The sequence below is a fragment of the Suncus etruscus genome, chromosome 10, assembly GCF_024139225.1.
Source record: "Suncus etruscus isolate mSunEtr1 chromosome 10, mSunEtr1.pri.cur, whole genome shotgun sequence".
Classification (NCBI taxonomy): domain Eukaryota; kingdom Metazoa; phylum Chordata; class Mammalia; order Eulipotyphla; family Soricidae; genus Suncus; species Suncus etruscus.
In genome coordinates this window covers 13,794,079-13,805,482 of record NC_064857.1, presented here as the reverse complement: position 1 = coordinate 13,805,482, position 11,404 = coordinate 13,794,079, and the positions used below count along the sequence as shown (strand labels likewise).

Here is an 11,404-nt window from a genome sequence, read left to right as displayed (position 1 = left end):
CTTAAAACCCATAGATGAATGAGACTATTCTCTGTCTCTCTCTTTCTGACTTTTTTAGAAAACTCAGCATAATAGATTCCATGTACATCTATGTATAGGAAAATTTCATGACTTCATCACTCCTGACAGCTACATAGTATTCTATTGTGTATATGTACCACAGTTTATTTTAGCCATTCATCTGTTGAAGGGCATCTTAGTTGTTTCCAGAGTCTTGCTATGATAAATAGTGCTGCAATAAATATAGGTGTAAGGAAGGGAATTTTGTATTGTATTTTTGTATTCCTAGGGTATATTCCTAGGAGTGGTATAGCTGGATCATATGGGAGCTCAAAGCAGAAATTAAAAAATAAGAATATATTAAGCTGAGAATCTTCTGCACCTCGAAGGAAATTGTACCCAGGATACAAGAGCCACCCACTGATTTGGAGAAACTATTCACTCTACACCCATCAGATAAGGGGCTAATATCCAAAATATACAGGACACTGACAGAACTCTACAAGAAAAAAATCTAATCCCATCAAAAAATAGGGAGAAGAAATGGACAGACACTTTGATAAAGAAGAAATACAAATGGCCAAAAGGCACTTGAAAAAATGCTCTACATCACTAATCATCAAAACAACTATGAGGTACCACCTCACACCACAAAGACTGGCACACATCACAAAGAATGAGAATAAGCAGTTTTGGCGGGGATGCGGTGAGACAGGAACTCTTATCCACTGCTGGTAGGTGTTGTGTAGTTTTTGTAATATTGTTTTTGCCTGTCGTCCCACCTGAATCTTCCAGGTGGGGGCGATTAAGGATGAATAAAATAGCTTGTTGGGGAGGCGTAAGGGGCTTTTTGCCAGAGCTGACGGCTTGATCGGTTTGCTTTTTGGATTGTTTTTAATGTCTATTTCTTCTCTATCATTATTTATGTATAAGAAAGCCATTGATTATTGTGCATTGATTTTGTAGCCTGCCACTTTGCTATATGAATCTATTGTTTCTAGGAGCTTTTTTTGGTACAATCTTTAGGATTTTTCTAAGTATAGTATCATGTCATCTGCAAACAGTGAGAGCTTATCTTCTTCCTTTCCTACCTAGATGTTTTTGGTATCTTTTTCTTGCCTGATTACTATTGTAAGTAGTTCCAACACTATATTGAGTAGGAGTGGGGGAGGTGACAGCCTTGCATTGTGCCAGATCTTAGGGAAAAAAAATTCAATTTTTCCCCATTGATTATATTTTCCGTGGGCTTGTGATTAATGGCCTTGACTATACTGAGAAAATTTTCTTCCCTTCCCATCTTGTTCAGAGTTTTTATCATGAATGGGAATTGGATCTTATCAAATTCTTTCTCTGTATCTATTGATATGATCATGTTTTTTTTTTCTTTTTCTTTTGTTGATGTGGTGTATTACATTGATTGACTTGCATATGTTGTACCATGCTTGCATCTCTGGAATGAATCCTATTTATTCATGGTGTATAACTGTCTTGAGGCATTGGATCCTATTAGTTAGGATTTTGTTAAGGATCTCTGTATCAGTGTTCATCAGGGATATTGATCTGTAGTTCTCGTTTATGGTGGCATGTCTCTCAAATTTTGGTTTTAGGGTAATGATAGCTTGATTAAAAAGTATTTGGAAGTGTTTCTGCTTCTTTAATTTCCTGGAAAAGCCTGAAAAATATAGGAAGTAGATTCTCTTGGAAGGTTTGAAATAATTCATTAGTGAATTCATCAGGGACTGGGTTTTTGTTTTTGGGAAGACGTTTAATTACCATTTTAATTTCCTCAATAGTGAGGGTTGTTGAGATATGCTAGGTCCTCATGTTTCAACCTTGTGTGGTTTTGAGTTCACGAATGTATCCCTTTCTACCAGGTTCTTATGGTTTGTGCCATTGAGTTTCTCAAGGTAGTTTTGGGAAAACAATATAGATATTCCTTAGAAATATGGACATTGAGCTTCCAGCAATATCACACCTAGGGATATACCCTAGGACCACAAAAACACAGTACAATAATGCCCTCTGCACTCCTATGTACATAGCAGCACTATTTACAATAGCCAGAATCTGGAAACAACCCAGATGCACAACAACAGATGAGTGGTTTAAAAAACCATGGTATATCTATATAATGGAATACTATGCAGCTGACATCAATTCTAGGATATAAAACAAAGAATAAGAGGGACAAAGTTATTATGCCCTAACTCTCTAAAGATTGCAAATGTGAAGAATCATCTGATCTTTTGGAAAATATCATTGAAATAGGGCCAGAGAGATAGCATGGAGCTAAGGCATTTGCCTTGCATGCAGAAGGACGGTGGTTTGAATCCTGGCATCCCATATGGTTCTCCGAGCCTGCCAGGTGCGATATCTGAGTGTAGAGTCAGGAGTAACCCCTGAGAACCACCGGGTATGCCCCAAAAGCCCCCCCCAAAATCATTAAAATAAAAATATTACAAGATATTTCCAAACCTTAAAAAATATTTACTTTGTTCTTCAAATAAAATATTACTGCTATATCTTTTCATTATTTACATAAAAGATAAATGTAATAAATTGTAAAAGTTTAGATAATATCTAAGAATATAGATTCATAATGTAAAGTGGCCAAAGTTTGCAATTTATTGAAGTCATAGGTAAAAGCCTTTTATCACTTGATCATCTCCCTCATTCACATACAAACATTCACAAACACATACACACATTTATATATACGTGTATACACATATTAATCCACACAGTACATGCTTAGATACATACTTCATGCTTAGATACATACTTCTACTGAAAACTATTCTTAGTAGACTATTTGGTAATAGTTTTATATTCACAGTTATTTTCTTTATCCTAAGCAGACATGAAAGTATATGTTTTTTGAGGCAGAAAATTAAGTACTGACAATAGGATAATTCAAATAAGACGATGTGAATATGCAAAGCTAAAAATGTTTAAAAGCCAGAGTCTACAAATGTTATTTCTCATTGTCCTTTTACTTTTTTTTATTCTGAATACACCAAACTCTAGTATTTCCAAAAAACATAAAAAAGAACTTAGTTACTAAATGATAATTCTACAAATGTTCCTCTCATCGTTAAAAAATAAAGTCACTTAAGCATTGCCATTTCATTGTGAGCAGTCTGAAGAACTTCAAATAAGTAGTGAAGTTATGGCAACCCAAAATAAGATAAAAATGCCACTCAAACTTGATAACCGCTTTCTTAATAAAGGAGAATTATTTCTGGGGCTGAGGATATAGTAATGCATATAAGATGTTTGCACTTCAAGCAGATTACTGGGCTTAATTCCCTATTTCTGATGCCCTGAACTCCATTATGGGTCCTAGCAGAATCAGGAGTAAGTCCTGACCATCACTGGGTGTGGCACCAAATCAACAACAACAATAAACCATCTATGCAATAATGCAGATAACTGGGGCCAGCGTGGTGGCGCTAGAGGTAAGGTGTCTGCCTTGCCAGCGCTAGCCTAGGACGGACCGCGTTCGATCCCCCTGTGTCCCATATGGTTCCCCAAGCCAGGAGTGATTTCTGTGCGCATAGCCAGGAGTAACCACTGAGTGTTACCAGGTATGGCCCAAAAACCAAAATAAAAAATAAAAAAAATGCAGATAACTAAAAAAATAATCTGTTTTGAACAATAAAAAATTTATAATACATAAAATATAGAAAGAATTAAATACTTTTGCAAATCTTTCATTAATGTAGAACTTTTTTTTTAGTATTTAATAAAAATATAGTTAATCTCTTTTTTATCTGTGACTATTTTGCTTGTAAAACAAAGAATGCTAAAAATGAATTGCATTATCAAAAGATATTAGGCATAATGCTCATATATACATATATATATTGAAGTTTGGAAAATGGTTATCAAATATAGTAGATTGAGTGTTTTATGTACATATTCTATCAAGCATAATTTGCAGCATAAATTTTTACATTTACTGGAATTCTGTTTTACATTTTCTAATAACATGGTTTTTATTTTATTCTTTAACTACTCCCAGAAATTGTTCTCTATTTATAACAGATTAATTATAAATTTCCCTTCAATCAATATTAAAACTGTAGCTTAAATTGCATTGCTTCAGTTACTCTCAATTCTGCAATAAAAATGAACTGCTCCTTAGTGAACATGGAACTAATATGGTCAAACCAGTGAAAGATAAGGCTATGAGACTTGACTAGCATATGAAATCTTTTCCTGACCGGACATGCATTCTTTATCTAAATTAATATAAAATTTGTAAAATTATTTTTAATGATTTTTGCTCCAAATTATAACATTTTAAATTAAAATCTAAGCAGATTATAATCATCTTTTTTCCCAGAGGTATGTTTTAACAATGCAATATATATATATTTATATCTTTATGTAATAAATTTTTGAGTGGGGCCAGGGTGATAATACATTCAACCTCTAGGTCTTATTCTAATTGATACTACTTGATAAAGAGACAAAATATTGCAAATAAAAATTAACCAAATCTATTATATAGAACACTCTATATTTAAAATAATCTGACCACATAATTTTTGGTATAGTAAAAATGAAAATAACAAAAAAAAAAGTGCTGTTTTGACGTGAAAAATGTCACATGTCACTAAAACAGAAACATTTAGGTATGATGGATAGATTTATGATCTTTGTGTGGATCTCGACACAGGTGGTGGACAGAGTGCAGCAATATTAAAAGTACACAATTATAATATTATATGACTCTACAATTTCAATAAAATATGTTAAAAATATTTAACATGTGATGTGAAACTTGAATTGAACCAATCACATGCAAAAAATCTACAAGTCAACTTAATAAATGTTATGAAATACTGCTTATCAAATCTATGAATCACTAATTAAAGAAATAGGATATGACATAAATGGATACACATTCCATTTTCATAGATTGGAATAATTAACATTGTTAAAGTGGTTATTGTATCAAAAGCATTATTACAGATTCAATACAATTTGATTAAAATTCAAATGACTTTTTCCAAAGACATAAAGGAAGTGCTACTAAAAATGTGCTATGGTGCTACAAAGTCAGAGAAATTTAAACATTGTGAAAAGAGAACACAAAAGTATCACATTGTTCAGTTTTAAACAGAATTTTCTATGATAGCAATCAAAACTGATTAATATGGAATAAAACCAGGAGATAGTACCATGGGAATAGAATAAAAGGTCTAAAGTTAAAGCCTCATATAGAGAAAGTAATTTATGACGAAAAAAAGTTGAGAATATAAAAAACACAAGATGGAAAGATTGCCCAATAAATGAGGTTGAGAAAATTGTTAGCCACAATGTAAAAGAAATTACTACTATTTCATATCACACATGAAAGTTAATTTTAGATAAAAACTTCTACACATGGTTTATTTTTCATATATCACTTTTTATCTTCATGTACTACTATCATTATTTTTATTTACCTATCTATTTTTGGTCGATTTCTTTGTTTTAGTGTGATTATTGAAGTTATTGTCACCCACTTATCTTTTTTTTTATTTTTCTTTCTTTTTTTCAGATTTCTGGATGGCACCCGGCAGTGCTCAGGGATTATGCCTGGCTCCGGGCGCAGAGATTGCTCCCGGCGGGCACGAGGGACCATGTGGGGCGCAGAGATTCGAGCCCATGACCTCCTGCATGAAAGGCAGACGCCTTGCCTCCATGTAATCTCTTAGGCCCCTCCTTTTCCCTCTTCATGGGCTCTGCCATGATGCCTTTATCAAGACCACGACATTTTTTGTTTGTTTGTTTGTTTGTTTGTTTTGTTCTGTTTTTGGGGTGCTTAGCGTTATTGTTGGAACTCTTAATAGATATTTGACACTTCATTTCGTAGGGGTGGACTGTTTCACCTTCTTTTTCTCCTTCGTCTCTCAAACCGAGGGCGAGAGCATCTAGAAGAATTCTGCTTATTCCCAGCGTATTAGACTTTTACCCCAGTTTATTATTTTTTTCCTCTTCAAACAAAACCACATAACTTGAACTAGCTAGTCCTGCCCCCCAATTGGAGAGGGAAATAAAGGAGGCATCAGGACCAAACAGGTGTAAGACTACGAAGTAATAGGATAGGTACAGAGGGGACCACATATTCTAGCAGCCCTGGGGGTGAGGGAAGAGGATATGGAAGGTAGGACAAAAATGGAGGAGTAGGGAAGACAAACCGGTGATGGGAATCCCCCATGATTTTATGTAAATATGTACCTAAAATATTATTGTCAACAATATGTAAGCCACTATGATCAAAATAAAAACTATGTTAAAAAAAACAATTTCTACATCAAACCTGTTCCATAAATACATCAATAAAAATTAGAAAAAGCATTCATATATTGACATCAGTGAATTTTTAAGTATGAAGTAGTGGTAGAGAAAACAAACTTTAAAATGTACATATGAATTATATCAAACTGAACACTTCTGCACTGTAAAATGTATTGTGACTGAAACAAAAATACATACTACTCAATGAAAATATTTATATTTCTTACATATGATGTAGTATGAATTTCTGAAATATACCAAGCAATCACAAAATTCAAAATATAAACAATCAACCTCATCAAAACTTAAAGCAAAGAGTTCAACAGATGCATCTTCAAATAGGAATACAATATACTTGAAAAATACCCAGCATCACTATTATCAAATCAGCAAGGCAAGATGACAATAATGTCTCAATTGACATTATGTCTATATCAAAAAGACCACGGGTCAAAGTATAATATAAGGGAAATGTTCATGTCTTGCATGTGAATGATCCAATCCTCAGCACAACAGAGTCATCAAAATATCTTTAGATTCAGTCATGAAGGTCTTCATTATTGCCAAGTTGAGAGCAATGGGTTAATACTCAGCACCACAGGCACTGAGCTGCACTATATTTTTAGGTTCTACATTACACCATTAGCCTGGTTGGCTGAGAATGACCAGGAGAGGCATGCAGATCTCTTGACCTTTAAAGACAAAAATAAATTGAAAAGTAGTGGCCACATAGTTAGTGAAAATGTTAATGGCAGTGAAAAGAGCACTCATCAGAAAAACTGGTAACAATCTGTGTTGGTGGGGATGAGGTGGAAAAAGATGCATCTATTGGAGTGTTGATTCATTTAGCCACCTTTATAAAACAGTATGGGATTTTTCAGAAATAAAACTAGTGCTACCATATTTATCAGCAGTTCAATTTATAGTATCTTTCCCAAAACACAAAAACATTCATAAAAAGGAACTCATGGATAGCATTATTTATTGCATCAAACTAGGCATCCAAAGACAGTGAGTAAATAATTAATATGTGGTGTATGTATATATATATATATAATGAAATACTACACATATTCAAGGAATGATGGAATCATAAAATCATGGCAACATGACTGGATTTGGGAAATATGCTAAGGGAATTAAGAATAAGGACAAATATGAAATGATCCAACTAATCTGTGATATATAAAATAACTGATTTAGAGATCAAGTTACCAGAAGGTGACCCTATATTGTTGAAATAAGAATTATGATAGAGGGCTGGAGAGAGTACAGTGGCTTTTGCCTTGCAAGCAGCAGATCCAGGACCTAAGGTGGTTGGTTTGAATCCCGGAATCCCATATGGTCCCCCGTGCCTTCTAGGAGCTATTTCTGAGCAGATAGCCAGGAATAACCCCTGAGCACAGCCGGGTGTAGCCCCCCCCCCAAAAAAAAAAAGAAATAATTATGATAGAGAAAGTAGATGTGGATGTTTCCTGCCTGCAGGACTCCGTTATTCGTGGGTGCAGAGGGGGTCCAGCCTGAAAAAGAGAATGGGGGGAAAGAAGGGAAACCAAGCAGATGGAGACTTGTCAAGGTTCCGGTTTATTGATCAGCAAAGGTTCCTTTTAAGCACGATTTTACAGGGGTTGGAGAGAAAGCAGGATGGATCAGCCTGCATTGCAGAGGTCATCTTGTGGGTAATCTTTACATGCCATCTTTACATAAGGAGCACAGGAGCATCTCAAGGTTAGTGAAGTTTCAAGGATGTCAAAAGCTTCCTGAAATGTTTGACTGATAGGACACTGTGGTATTTCTTCGGGCTCTGGGGCTAGCCAATGCCTTAGGTTACGTACTCTGGCCACACAAGACTGGTTTGTCCTGCTGTATTCTATTTTAGGGATTGGTCTCTGGCATGGATGAGAGGTAATAAGATAATAAGCATTATAGTTATGGTATATCCATTTGCATTATATATAATAGTATGATAATTATTTATTGACAAGTGCAGCACAGAGTGTGCTTTTAATCTATCTACAATTAAAATATTTAAGTGATTTCCAGTTTGGAGCTAAATGAAGTGACCGTAAATATCCAAGTATAATTTTGTGTAAATATTTCTTTATTTCTTTAAGATAAATAAACCAAGAGAGATTACTGAGTTACATGCAGCAACTTAATTATAAAAGAAGTAGATATTTATAGTTGTATAGCGAAGAATTTCAAAGGAAGTACAAAAATGTCATTTTGACCGTATTCTTGAAAACTTTATACTGGTGCTTCTTTTGTTTTTCCTATTTACTAATGAATTGATTGTGATTACTTTGCATTTTCTGGCAACTAATAATACTAAATATATTTTCATTAATTATTTGCCATCTCTATATTGAATTTTGTCAAATGTCTATTCAAATACTTCACCTAAAATTATTTTTCCAAGTAATATTGAAAGTTAGACATTCCAAATAAAATTTAGTTATTGAATTTGTCTTGTAAATGTTTTTCAAACCTGATGATTTTATATTTTGGTATTCTTAGAAATGTATTAAAGAAAAATGATTAATTTTTATGTAGTCTATGTTTTTCCTGTTGGGTGGGTGTTTTTTAGAAAATACTATGATTTTGATGTTTTCGCTTATTTGGGGGGAGAGGGTTGGCCACAATCTGTGACGCTTAGTGGTTACTCCTGGCTGTGAGCTCAGAAATCGCCCTTGGCTTGGGGGACCATATGGGACGTGGGTCTGTCCTAGGCTAGAGCACACAAGGCAGATGCCTTATCAATTGAGCCACCACTCTGGCCCCTAATTTTTTTTTTCATAATTCAAATACACAAGCATGAATTTTTTTTCTAATGCTTCCCATTTTTAGGATTTATATAGGCCTTTGATTACTTTTGATAGTTATTTTATAAAACATCTAAAAGTTGAAGTTTAGGGGCCAGAGAGATAGCATGGAGGTAAGGCATTTGCCTTTCATGCATAAGAATGGTGGTTCAAATCCTGGCATCCCATATGGTCCCCCAAGCCTGCCAGGAATGATTTCTGAGCATAGAGCCTGGAGTAACCCCTGAGCGCTGCTGGGTGTGACCCAAAACAAAACAAAAAGTTGAAGTTTAGTTGTTATTGTTATCTTTTGGGGGCTACACCTACTGTGCTCAGGGATTAATTCTGACTCTGCTAATGAATCACTTTGGGAGGGGAATGGGGGAACAAATGTGACACCAGGAATTCAACCAACATTTAGTGGGATTTGCCAGAGTAGTGCTGTTGTTTGGGATTGATGATTCCTAATAGTTCTTGGAACATAGGTATATTGGGGATCAAAGTACAGGGCTCCTGAAACAAGCTTGTGTTCCACAGTTTTGGGTCTCCTCCAGAACCCCCAAACACAATTTTTTCTCCACAGATGTGCATTCAAGTTTTGATATATAGATACACACATATACATACACCTTATAAATCTGTATATTTTTCTGCACTCTTTCTGATAATTATTCAATGTGTCAGCTCCTTACCGAATCTTTAGCCAATCTCTCAGTTTCTCTGGCTTCTAATATAATTTTTAAAGCACATTGTTGGCCGAGAGTAATAAATACAATAGGTAGAACTCTTTTCTGGTAGGACATGGAACTTGAAATTAGATCCCTGGCATCACAAATAGTCTCTCAGCCCCACCAGAATTGAAACCTGACTGCAGAGCCAGGAGTAAGACCTGACACAGCTGGGTATGGCTCCCATACCCAAATAAACAATTAAATCATGTGTGGTACAAATTTTCCATCTTTATTCTCTTATTACAATAAAGTATTGTAAAAACATTGTGATTGTCTGGATTATTTTTTCTTTCTTTTTTTTTTTTAAGGAGGGAGGGGGAGGAGAAGAAGGGAAGAAGATAAGAGAAAGAGAAGCTGGATTTCTTTTTTCTTGCTCCTTTTTTCCTTAGCTTTGCTGTTTCAGTTAACTGCTTTATAGTCATCTATTCTATTTTAGGTAGTAAACCTTAAAAATATATAGGTAGTTCCCATCCTCAAGAGAAGGTCTTTGACAGTGACTTTATTGTTATGCTTTGTTCCTTTTTATCTGACTTGAAAATTATTGTAAGTGGAGATTAGCATGGCCTCTGCACAAGGATGACACACAAATTTGTGAAGCATTCTATATTTTTTATTTTTATCTCAAAATAAATTTCTATTTAAATCTGTGCATTATTAAAAAGAAAGAAACCTACTGTAAGTAATGTCCTTACCTGTTTAAATCAGAGCTCAGGAGGAAACAGGTGCAACTAGGCTATACTACAAAGGTAAAAGACTTAACAAAATGTTTTGGCTCCAGGGTACTAATATAATGAATAAGTGCTAAAATTTTGACCACTGTTCAGCCTACAGGAAAGAGGAATGAAAGTGTTTTTAGAATCCATGGAAATTTAAGTCCAAGTAAGTGTGAATTCTTGGCGGCACTGTCACCATAGAATTACTCAGTTGCTCTCAGACCATGTAATCAAAAATTGTGCATAAAATATGTAGTCCTATTTATCTTTCTGTCCTATAATCTCCTGGCTTTGATTTCTATTAATTATGAAACATATCACTGTGTCAAAAATTTTCCAGATATTATTGTCTACAGATATAAGCTCTCAGAATATAGCCTACTGTAGAAATGAGTAAACAGGATCGAAAGAATGCTTAAATTTGATTAAGTACTTGCTCTGTATGTAGGAAGCAAATATCTAAAACCAGAACTACCAAACAAGACAATATAACCCACTTTTCCCTCACCCTCCTACACACACACACACACACACACACACACACACACACACACACACACACGCAGATTAACTAAATACATTAAGTTGTTCTAAAGAACAAATGGGAAAAAAGTGGCCAAGTGGGTTAGTTTTTCCAAGACCGCATTGTGACTCCACATACATTTTAAGTTCAAATCTGCAAAACATCATAATGACACACCATTTAGAGATTAGGGTAAAAACCAGTGATCCAACTGAAAAAAAGACTATTTTTTCTCCACAGAAATCCTTTGTTATCGATGTGTACAGATTTAAAAAATGATAAATAGAAATGGTATAACATGAAAATAATTAAAATATGAGCAGAAAACCTTGAAGTTAGCTTTCT

The 11,404-nt window shown here is 34.6% G+C and overlaps 1 pseudogene; it reads left to right on the top strand.

Annotated features, from left to right (window-relative positions):
* The first annotated feature begins 10,343 nt into the window (after positions 1–10,343).
* Positions 10,344–10,434, top strand: LOC126021774 (uncharacterized; annotated as a pseudogene).
* Positions 10,435–11,404: the final 970 nt, after the last annotated feature.